The sequence below is a fragment of the Eschrichtius robustus genome, chromosome 19, assembly GCF_028021215.1.
Source record: "Eschrichtius robustus isolate mEscRob2 chromosome 19, mEscRob2.pri, whole genome shotgun sequence".
NCBI lineage: Eukaryota > Metazoa > Chordata > Mammalia > Artiodactyla > Eschrichtiidae > Eschrichtius > Eschrichtius robustus.
In genome coordinates this window covers 52767138-52778516 of record NC_090842.1, presented here as the reverse complement: position 1 = coordinate 52778516, position 11379 = coordinate 52767138, and positions in this window count along the sequence as shown.

Sequence of the window (11379 nt, the reverse complement as noted above, 5' to 3'; positions counted from 1 at the left end):
AGATCTTGCTGTGGTTTATGTCAAAAAGTGTTTCTCATATGTTTTCCTCTAAGAGTTTTATAGTGCCTGGCCTTACATTTAGGTCTTTAATCCATTTTTAGTTTATTTTTGTGTATGGTGTTAGGAAGTGTTCTAATTTCATCCTTTTACATGTAGCTGTCCCATTTTCCCAGCACCATTTATTGAAGAGGCTGTCTTTTCTCCATTGTATATTTTTGCCTCCTTTGTCATAGATTAGGTGACCATAGGTGTGTGGGTTTATCTCTGGGCTTTCTATCCTGTACCATTGATCTAGATTTCTGTTTTTGTGCCAGTACCATATTGTCTTGATTACTGTAGCTTTGTAGTATAATCTGCGGTCAGGGAGTCTGATTCCTCCAGCTCTGTTTTTTTTCCCTCAAGACTGCTTTGGCTCTTCAGGGTCTTTTGTGTCTCCATAAATATTTTAAGATTTTTTGTTCTAGTTCTGTAAAAAATGCCATTGGTAATTTGATAGGGATTGCATTGAATATGTAGACTGCTTTGGGTAGTATAGTCATTTTCACAATATTGATTCTTCCAATCCAAGAACATAGTATATCTCTCCATCTGTTTGTATCATCTTTAATTTCTTTCAGCAGTGTCTTATAGTTTTCTGCATACAGGTCTTTTGTTTCCCTACGTAGGTTTATTCCTAGGTATTTTATTCTTTTTGTTGCAATGGTAAATGGGAGTGTTTCCTTAATTTCTCTTTCAGATTTTTCATCATTAGTGCAAGTTGTATCCTGCAACTTTACCAAATTCATTGACTAGCTCTAGTAGTTTTCTGGTGGCATCTTTAGGATTCTCTATGTATAGTACCATGTCATCTGCAAACAGTGACAGTTTTACTTCTTCTTTTCCAATTTGTATTTCTTTTTCTTCTCTGATTGCCATGGCTAGGACTTCCAAAACTATGTTGAATAATAGTGGTGAGAGTGGACATCCTTGTCTTGTTCCTGATCTTAGAGGAAATGCTTTCAGTTTTTCCCCATTGAGAATGATGTTTGCTGTGGGTTTGTCGTATATGGCCTTTATTATGTTGAATTACATTCCCTCTATACCCACTTGTTTGAGAGTTATCATAAATAGATGCTGAATTTTATCAAATGCTTTTTCAGCATCTACTGAGATGAGCATAGGTATATCCTTTGTTTTGTTAATGTGGTATATCACGTTCACTTGTGGATGTTGAACCATCTTGCATCTCTGGAATAAATCCCACTTGATCATGGTGTATGATCCTTTTAATGTACTGCTGAATTCAGTTTGCTAATATTCTGTTGAGGATTTTTGCATCTAGGTTCATCAGGGAGATTGGCCTATAGTTTTTTCTTCTGGTGTCTTTGTCTGGTTTTGGTATCAGGGTATTGCAGGTCTCATAAAATGTGTTTGGAAGCACTCCCTTCTCTTCAATTTTTCAGAAGAGTTTGAGAAGGAAGGGTATTAAAGGTTCTTTGAATGTTTGGAGGAATTCACCAGTGAAGTCATCTGGTCCTGGACTTTTGTTTGTTGAGAGGTTTTTGATTACTAATACAATCTCCTTATAGTAATCAGTCTATTCAGGTTACCTATTTCTTCATTTCTTCAGTCTTGGTAGATTGTATGTTTCTAGGAATTTGTCTATTTCTTCTAGGTTGTCAATTTGTTAGTGTATAATTGTTTGTAGTAATCTTGTATGATCCTTTTTATTTCTGTGGTATCAGTGGTAATGTCTCCACTTAAATTTCTGATTTTATTTAGAGTCCTCTCTTCCCCCCCCCCTTGGTAAGTCTAGCTCAAGTTTTCCCGTTTTGTTTATCTTTTCAAAAATGTAGCTCTTAATTTCTTTTTAGTCAGTATTTTATTAATTTCCACTTTGATCTTTGTTTTTTACCTTCCTTCACTACCTTTGGGCTTCATTTGTTCTTCTTTTTTTAGTTCCTTTAGGTGTAAAGCTAGATTGTTTATTTGAAATTGTTCTTGTTTCTTGTTTCTTGAGGTAGGCCTGTATTGCTATGAACTTCCCACTTAGACCTACTGTTGCTTCATCCCATAGATTCTGGTGTGTTGTATTTCTGTTTTGTCTCTAGGTATTTTTAAATTTCTCCTGTAAGTTGTTAAGTGATCCACTGGTTGTTAAGCAGCGTGTTGTTTAATCTCCAACATGCTGTTTTTGTGGTTTTTCCAGTTTTTATCTTGTATTTAATTTCTAGTTTGATACCACTGTGGTCAGAATAGCTGCTTGATTTGATTTGTCTTCTTGACTGAGACTTGTTTTGTGGCCTAACATTTGATAACTTCTCGAGAATGTTCTGTGCGTACCTGAGAAGAATGTGTATTCTGCTGCTTTTGGATGGAGAGTTCTGTATATATCTATTAAGTCACATGTCATTTAAGGTCAATTTTTTGTTTCTTTTTATTATTTATGTATTTATTTATTTATTTTTGGGGGGGGTCAGTGTTTTCTTATTCATTTTGTGTCTGGATGATCTGTACATTGCTGCAATTGGGGTATTAAAATCCCCTACTATTATTGGATTGCTTTCGATGTCTCCCTATAGGTCCATTAACATTCGCTTTATATATTTTGGTGCTCCTATGTTGGGTGCATATATGTTTATAAATGTTATATCTTCTTGCTGGACTGACCCTTTTATCATTGTGTAGTGCCCTTCTTTGTCTTTTATTACAGTCTTTGTTCTGAAGTCTATTTTTGTCTGCTATGAACACAGCTACACCAGCTTTCTTTTGGTTTCAATTTGCATAGAATATCTCTCTTCATCCCTTCACATTCAGTCTATGTGTGTCCTTACTTCTAAAGTGAGTCTCTTGTAGGTAGCACATGAATGGGTCTTTCTTTACTATTCATTCAGCCACTTTGTCTTTTTTTAAATAAATTTACTTATTTATTTATTTTTGGCTGCGTTGGGTCTTCGTTGCTGCACATGGGCTTTCTCTAGTTGCGGTGAGCAGGGGCTACTCTTCATTGCAGTGTGCGTGATTCTCATTGTGGTGGCTTCTCTTGTTGCAGAGCATGGGGTCTAGGTGCACGGGCTTCAGTAGTTGTGGCTCACAGGCTCTAGAGTGCAGGCTCAGTAGTTGTGGCACATAGGCTTAGTTGCTCCTTGGCATGTGGGATCCGGTCAAACCCGTGTCCCCTGCAGGCGGATTCTTAACACTGCACCAGGAGGGAAGTCCTCACTTTATGTCTTTTCATTGGCAGATTTACTCCATTTACATTTGAAGTAATTATTGATAGGTATGTACTTATTGTTGTTTTGTTCATTGTTTTCTGGTTGCTTTTGTAGTTCCTCTCTTCTTCTTTTCTTCTTTCTTCTTTTGTGGTTTTGGTTTTCTTTACTGTTATGTTTAGATTCCTTTTTCATTTTCTTTTGTATGTTTACTATAAGTTTTTTCTTTGTGGTTACTGTGAGGTTCATAACGTCCTATGTAGTAGGATAAGTTGATAGCAATATAAATTTACACAGATTCCAAGGCTTTACATTTTTACCCCCCACCCTCACGTTTTATATTTTTGATAACACCTTTTATATCTTTTTATTTTGTGTTTCCCTTAAGTAATTACTGTAATATTAGTTAATTTTACTATTTTTTTCTTTTAACCTTCATACTTGCTTTATAAGTGACTGATCCACTACCTTTACTATATACTTGCCTTTTCCAATAAGATTTTTTACTTTCATAAGTTTTCTTATTATTAGTGTTTTTTTCTGTTCAGCTTAGATAAGTCTGTTAACATTTCTTGTAAGGCTGGTTTAATTGTGATGAACTCTTTTTGCTTTTGCTTATCTGTAAAACTCTTATTAATCTCTCCATCAGTTCTGAATGGTAACCTTGCCTTGGTTGGAAACTTTTTCCTTTCAGTACTTTGAATCTGTCATGCCACTCCCTTCTGCCCTATAAAGTTTCTGACGAAAAATCTGATAACCTTATGGGGTTTCTCTTGTACATAGTAAGTTGTTTTTTTTCTTGCTGATTTTAAGATTCACTGTATAACTTTTACCACTTTAACTAAAATGTGTCTTGGTGTGGTTCTCTTTGGGTTCATCTTATTTGGAGTTCTCTGGGCTTCCTGGACCTGAATTTGTTTCCCACCCAGATTAGGGAAGTTTTCAGCCATTATATCTTCAATTAACTTTTCAGGTTCTTTCTCTCTTCTTGTTGTGGAACCCCTACAATGCAAATGTTATTCTGTTTGATGTTGTCCCAGAGGTTCCTTAAGCTGTCTTTGATTTTTAAAATTCTATTTTCATTTTGCTACACTGTCTGGGTGATTTCCATTGCTTTGTCTTCCAGCTCACTGATTTGTTCTTCTTCATCCAGTCTGCTATTGAACCCCTCAAGTGTATTTTCCAGTTCAGTAATAACTTCTGCTTGGGCTTTTTTTTTAATTTTTAAAAATGTTTTGACTGCACCATGCAGCATGTGGGATCTCAGTTCCAGGGATCAAACCCGTGCCTCCTGCATTGGAAGCATGAAGTCTTAACCACTGGACCACCCCAGACTGGAAGTCCCTGGACTTTTTCTATCACTTTGTTGAAGTTCTTTCTGTCCCTTCTTTTCCTGAGTTCAGTGAGCATGCAGTACAGGTAAGGCAGGGCACCGTGCACTAACCCAGCTCAATTTTGGCACAGCTTCTACACTGTGGGGTGGGCAGGTCTTAAGGCATTCTCCCAATCTGGTTGTAGCACTGCTGCTGTATGGGATGGGCATGGCACGAAGCACTCACCCAGGTCAGTTGTATGGGGTGGGCATGGCACAAGGCACTCACCCAGGCCAGTTGAGGCACAACTGCTGCACCAGGAGGACCAAGCATGATACACTCACCTGGCCATTTATGGTGAAGCTGCCATCGGGGATGGGCTGGGTGCAGGGTGTTGGCCCAGCCAAACTGCAGTGCATCTTCTGTGCAGGGAGGGTGGGGTATAGTGTACTTGCCCAACTTGGTTGTGGTGAAGCTGCTGCACAGGACGGGTGGGGTTCAGGGCGTTCTCATGGCTAGGTTGCAACACAGCTGCTGTGCAGGGTGGGCAGGGCCTTGGGACACTCACCTAGCTGGGTTGCAATGCAGGGTGGGCAGAGCACATCCACAAGTGCTAGCAGGCTAGAGGGAGCGCACCAAAAACGGCACCCACTACCTCCATCACCAGCAAGTTAGAATGAAATTGCAAAAATGGTGCCTGCCACTGTTGTCCTTGGAGAAAGTCCCAGCAGGTTCCTGACTCTCCAGCAACCACTTTAAGATCAGTAAGCGGGTCTCCCTAGCTTATGGTCTAGGCACTCTTCAAATTTTGGCTCTTGCATTGGCTCTCAGGTCAAATTGGTCTCTGCACAAGCCCTTTAAGAGCGGTTCCTCCATTCCCTACAGTTCTATGGTTCTCCTAGACTTAGTCCCCATTGATTTTCAAAACCAGGCATTTGAGGGGGAGGGGGCTTATCTTTCCAGTGCCAGACTCAAGGGTGAGGGTGCCTGATGTGGGGTTCAATCCCTTCACTTCTCAGGGGAAATTTCCATATTTGGGGGATCCCTCCTGATTGTAGGTCACTGCTTCTGGGGTGGAGTCCCAGGCGAGACTATGTCTCTGCCTCTCCTACCCATCTCAATGTGTCTCTTTTATGGAGGCACTGTCCATCTAGTTCTCAGGTCCTTTTCAGAGGAAATTTATTCCCTATGTAGCTGTAAATTTATTACCTATGAGAGGAGGTGAGTTCAGGATCTTCCTATGCTGACATCTTGAACTCCTCTCTCGATGCAGGAGTTTATTGCTATGAACTTTCATCTTAGAACTGTTTTTGTTGCATCCCATACGTTTTGGTATGTTGTATTTCCATTTTTATTTTTTTCACAAGGATTTTCTAACTTCTCTTTTGATTTCTTCTTTGACCCACTGATTGTTCAGTAGCGTGATTTAAAATTTCCACATATTTGTGAATTTCCCAGTTTTCTTCTTGTAATTTCTTTGTTTCAGACCACTGTGGTCAGAAAAGATACCTGACATGATTTCAATCTTCTTAAGTTTATTGACTTGTTTTGTGACCTAAAATATGATATATCCTGGAGAATGTTCCGTGTGTGCTTGACAAGAATGTATATTCTATTGCTTTTGGATGGAATGTACTGTATTTGTCTGTAACGTCCATTTGGCCTAAAGTGGCATTTAAGGACCATGTTTCCTTTTTGATTTTCTGTCTCAATGAACTATCCATTTATAAAAGTGGGATATTAAAATCTCTTACTATTACTGCATTGCTTATATATCTAGGTGCTCTTATGTTCAGTCCATAAATATTTACAAATGTGATATTCTTCTGTTGGACTGACCCTTTTATCATTATGTAATTACCTTCTTTGTCTCTTATTACAGTCTTTCTCTTAAAGTCTATTTTGTCATATATAAGAAAAGCTACTCCAGCTTTGTTTTGGTTTCCATTTGCATGAACTGTCTTTTTCCATTCCTTTACTTTCAGTCTTGTTTGTGTCCTTACAACTGAAGTGAGTCTCCTGTAGGCAGCATATAGATGGGTCTTGTTTTTTTAACCATTCAGCCAGTCTATTTTTATTTTCAGGATTTAGTCCATTTGCGTTTAAAGTAATTATTGATATGTATGTATTTGTTGTCATTTTGTTAACTGTTTTCTGGCTGTTTTGTAATGTCTTTGTTCCCTTCTACTTCTCTTGCTCTCTTCACTTGTGATTTGATAATTTTCTGCAGTTGTGTGCAATTATTGCTTTCTCTTTATTTATTATGAATTTTTGCTTTATAGTTTGTGAGGCTTATATGAAACAACTTATATATCAGTATATCTGAAGTTGAAAATTATTTAAGTTTGAATGCATTCTAAAGCTCTACATTTTTACTCTCCCTCCCACATTTTGTTTTTGATGTCACAATTTATATCTTTTTATCTTGTGTATCTATTAACAAATTATTGTAGTTATAGTTATTTTTCCTACTTTTGTCTTTTAACTTTCATACTAGCTTTATAAGTGACTGACCCACTACCTTAACAACATTATTCTGAATTTTACACTATATTTACCTGTATCAGTGAGACTTACACCTTCAAATATTTAACTGTTACTAATTAGCACCCTTTCTTTTTAAAAAGTCCCTTTAGCATTTCTTGTAAGGCCAGTCTAGTGGTGATAAACTCCTTTAGCTTTTACTTGTCTGCAGGACAATTCTGGAGGACAACTTTGACTCATAGAGTATTGTAGAGTATTGTTGGTTAGCAGTCTTTCAGTACTTTGTATATATTGTGTCATTCATTCCCTCCTGGCTTGCAAACTTTCTGATGAAAAATCTGATAATCTTATGGGAGTTCACCTGTATGTAACAAGTTGTTTTTTTATTGTTGCTTTTAAGACTCTCTCCCTGTCTTTAACTTTTGACACATATTATAATGTGTCTTGGTGTGGGTCTCTTTCAGTTCTTCTTATATGGAACTCTCTGGGCTTCTTGAATCTGAATGTCTGTTTCCTTCCCCAGGTTAGGGAAGTTTTCAGCCATTATTACTTCAAATAAGTTTTTTTGCCCTTTTCTCTCTCTTCTCCTTCTGGGATGCCCATAATGCAAATTTGGTCTTCTTGATGTTGTTCCATAAGCTTCTTAAGTTGTCTTCACTCTTTTTCATTCTTTTTTCTTTCTGATGTGCTGACTGGGTGAGTTCCACTGCCTTGTCTTCAAATTCATTAATCCTTTCTTCTGCTTCATCTAGTCTGCTATTGAACCCCTTTATTGTATTTTCAGTTCAGTTACTGTATTCTTGAGCTCTGTGACTCTTGTTTGGTACTTTCTTATATTTCCTATCTATCTTTGTTGAAATTCTCTTTATCTACTCTTCTCCTGAGCTCAGTGGACATTGCTATGACCATTATTTTGAACTCTTTATCATGTAAAGCACTTATCTCTGTTTCATTAAGATCTTTTCTGAGATTTTATCTTTATCTTTCATTTGGAATATATTCCTCTGTTTATTCATTTTCCTTGACTCTCTACGTGTTTCTCTGCATTAGATAAAACCGCCACCTCTCTGTCTTGAAGGAGTTATCTTGTGGAGGGGATGAGGCTTATCATCCAACCCTGCCCTAGTTCTTTGCTCTCTCAAACCTTTGTGGTTGTCCAAGCAATCTACTTCATTTTTAGTGGCTTCCAGTAGTTGAGGGTGTGCCAATACCCATCTGAGTCCCAAACGGGAGGATCTCAGTCAGCACCTAGATTCAGGCTGACTGGAAGCCAGACTCTCACATAGCAGCCTTTAAAGTTTGGAAATATACCTCTTTCAAAGGAATACTAGAGATGGGTATTTCTGTCTGCTCCCTCTGCACTGAGCCTGGAGTGACAGCCAGTTAAGAACCGTTTCTGTGCTACCATCCCATCAAACTCATGAACACAAGCCCTGCTAGCCACCAGAGCCAGGCAATCATGGTACATCCCTGTGTGGCAGCCACAAAAACTGGGACACCAGATGTGTCTACAAGCTCCCCACAGGGAGATACCAGCATTCTAGAGTGCAGCAGAGGAAGAGCATGAAGATAGCACCCATCTTCTGAGGTTTCTGGAGAGGACTATAGTCAGCCCTTAGATTTGGGTTTAATTAGAAGCCTTCCCCTTAGGCCACAGCTATGAAGATAAGCTAATAGGCCTCTTTCACAGAAAGACTAGGCTCCTCAGTCTGTTGCATCTCTGCTGTGCCCTAGGGGTGGCAGCTGATTAAGAACTCTTTCTGTTCATTACAGTCCTGTGGGACCTGAAGCATAAGCCCTTCCAGTGCCAAGCGATCTAGAAATGTCCTCTGGGCTGCAGCCACAAAAATCAGGGTGCCAGATAAGTGTACAAGTTCCTTACCAGGAGATACCAGCAAGCTGGGGTGAGTCAGAGGGAGAGCACAAAGATGTTTCCACTGGCCTCTATTTTTAGAGTATTTCAGTAGGCCCTTAGATGTGTGTTAAATTAGATGCCTGCTCCTCAGGCCAATGCCTTAAGTAAATAAGCCTCTTTCACAGAAAGTCTGTCCACTTTTCAGTCAGCTTCTTCTGCCATGGGCCCTGGGTGGGTGAGTCCATACTTGCAAGCCCTTTATAAACTGTTTCTCGGCTTGCATTGTGGGTCTCATGGACACAAGCCCCATTGGCTTTTAAAGCTAGTTGTTTTGGGGGCTTATCTTTCAGGTGCAGGTCTTAAAAGCTGGGGTGTCAGATGTGTTGTTCAAATCTTTCTCTCCTCAAGGAAAAGCTCAAGGTTTTGAGTTCCCTCCCAATTGTGAGTCACCATGCTGGGGGTGGGGTTTATAGCAAGATTGTGTCTCAGCCACTACTACCCACTTTCATATGGATATTTTCTCTTTCACTAAATGTGTAGGAGTTGCTCAGGTAGTTTGGGGTTTTTTTTCAGAGGAAATTATTTCATACTTCTTAGCTGAAGATTTGGTGTGTCTGTGGGAGGAGATAAGTTCACAATCCTCCTACATTGCCATCTTGAACCTCCCACTAGACATATTTTTTAAAATATCCACTATGTCTCATTATCCCAATTAGAACAAGTAGATTCTAAAATTCATTTGGAGGTCCATGCAGTGGAAGGAGCTCCCAGGAATGGCTGCTGCCAGAGTCTATGTCCCCAGGGTGAGCTGCAGCCACCTCCCGCCTCTCTAGGAGACTCTCCAAGACCAGCAGATACAAGGAAATTTTTTTAAAAGATTTACAGCAATTTGTAAATTATACCTAGGTAAGCAGAATTGAATCATTTATCTTTTTCTCCCTACCTGATCCATCCAGAATTCAAAAACTCTCAGGAACAAAATCTCTACTCCCAGAGGAAGATATCAAGTAAGATGTCAGCCTCCACACACATCCACAGTTCTCAAAGTTTTAATGGAATTTCCTGGATTAGGAAAAGAAAGGGACTCCTTTTGCCCAAGTCAAGGAAACTTCTGTGGTGACAACTGAGGTGCCAGCTAGTTTTGCTATGCTCAAAGCTGAACTCCTCTCTCTGCCTATTTTTGAAAAAGGCCTGAGTCTGAGCTACGACAGATTCTCTGGACTTCCTGGCAGATGGACTGACCTGCACCCTCCCATCCTGCCAGATCCCTTGTACAAAGACCTCAACCTTAAGAGTTCTTTTACCTTATCCAGAAAATAAACAAACAATATCCCCTTCCCCTAATACCAAATAAACAAACAGAAAAATTAAAATAAAAAATAAAATAAAACTCATATGGCAATGCAAAGGATTCAGAATAGCCAGAAGAAATTTGAAAAAGAAGTACAAAGTTGAAGGACTGCATTACATGATTTCAAGACACATTATAAAATTATATTAAGACTAAGATATTTGCAAAAATATAGATGAAAAAAGTATAGAAAAATAGTAGCACATATAAGAGCAACTGATTTTTGAGAAATGTGTAAAGGCAATTTAGTGGAGAAAAGATAGTTCTTTCAACAAATGTTGTGAAGCAACTGAATATCTTTTTTTTTTTTAAGAACTCTGACTCCAAACCTCACACAGTGCATTATAATTAACTCAAAATGGATTATAAACCTAAAACTGAAAAGCTCCATTAGGAAGCAAAGGAGAGAATCTTCTTACCATGGGTTAGACAAAGACTTTTTACATACAATCCAAACACATGTTCAATAAAACGAAAAAAACAATATATTGGACTTTATTTTATCAACATTACAACTCTCTGCCATAGGAAAAACTGTTAAGAGAATGAAAAATCAAGCCACAGGCTAGAAAACTGTATTGGCAAATCTCATACCTAATTAAGGACTTGAATCTAGAATTTAAGAAATCTGAAAAATCAGTAATATATCAGAAAAAGATTTTAATAGGCAAAAGATCTGAACACTTAACCAAAGAAAATAGAGGGATGGTAGGTAGTAAGTGCATGTAAAAATTCTAAACACTGGCCATTAGGGAAATACAAAATAAAGTCACAGAGAAATACCACTACACACCTAAGGAAAATGGCTACAATTAAAAACACTGACCACACCAAGTGCTGGTAAGAATATAGAGCAAATAAAACTCTCATACACTGCGGGTGGGAACGTAAAATGGTATAACCACCTTGGAACACAGTTTGTCAGTTCATAAAGAGATACACATCCACTTACTCTTTGACTCAGTGTATTTATCATGTTCTTTATTTTCTGTATTTTTTGATATCTTAAAAAGCTTGCTGGAGAGACCACCCCTCCCAGGACTGTCCCATTCTTGAGACAGCAAAGGGTTTAGCCAGAAGTACGTCTCTAATATACAAACCAACCGATCCAAATTATAGCCCCAACCACCAACTAAGTCACACACAAAGCCAATATTTCCCCTGCCCTAAATCAACACAAGGCCA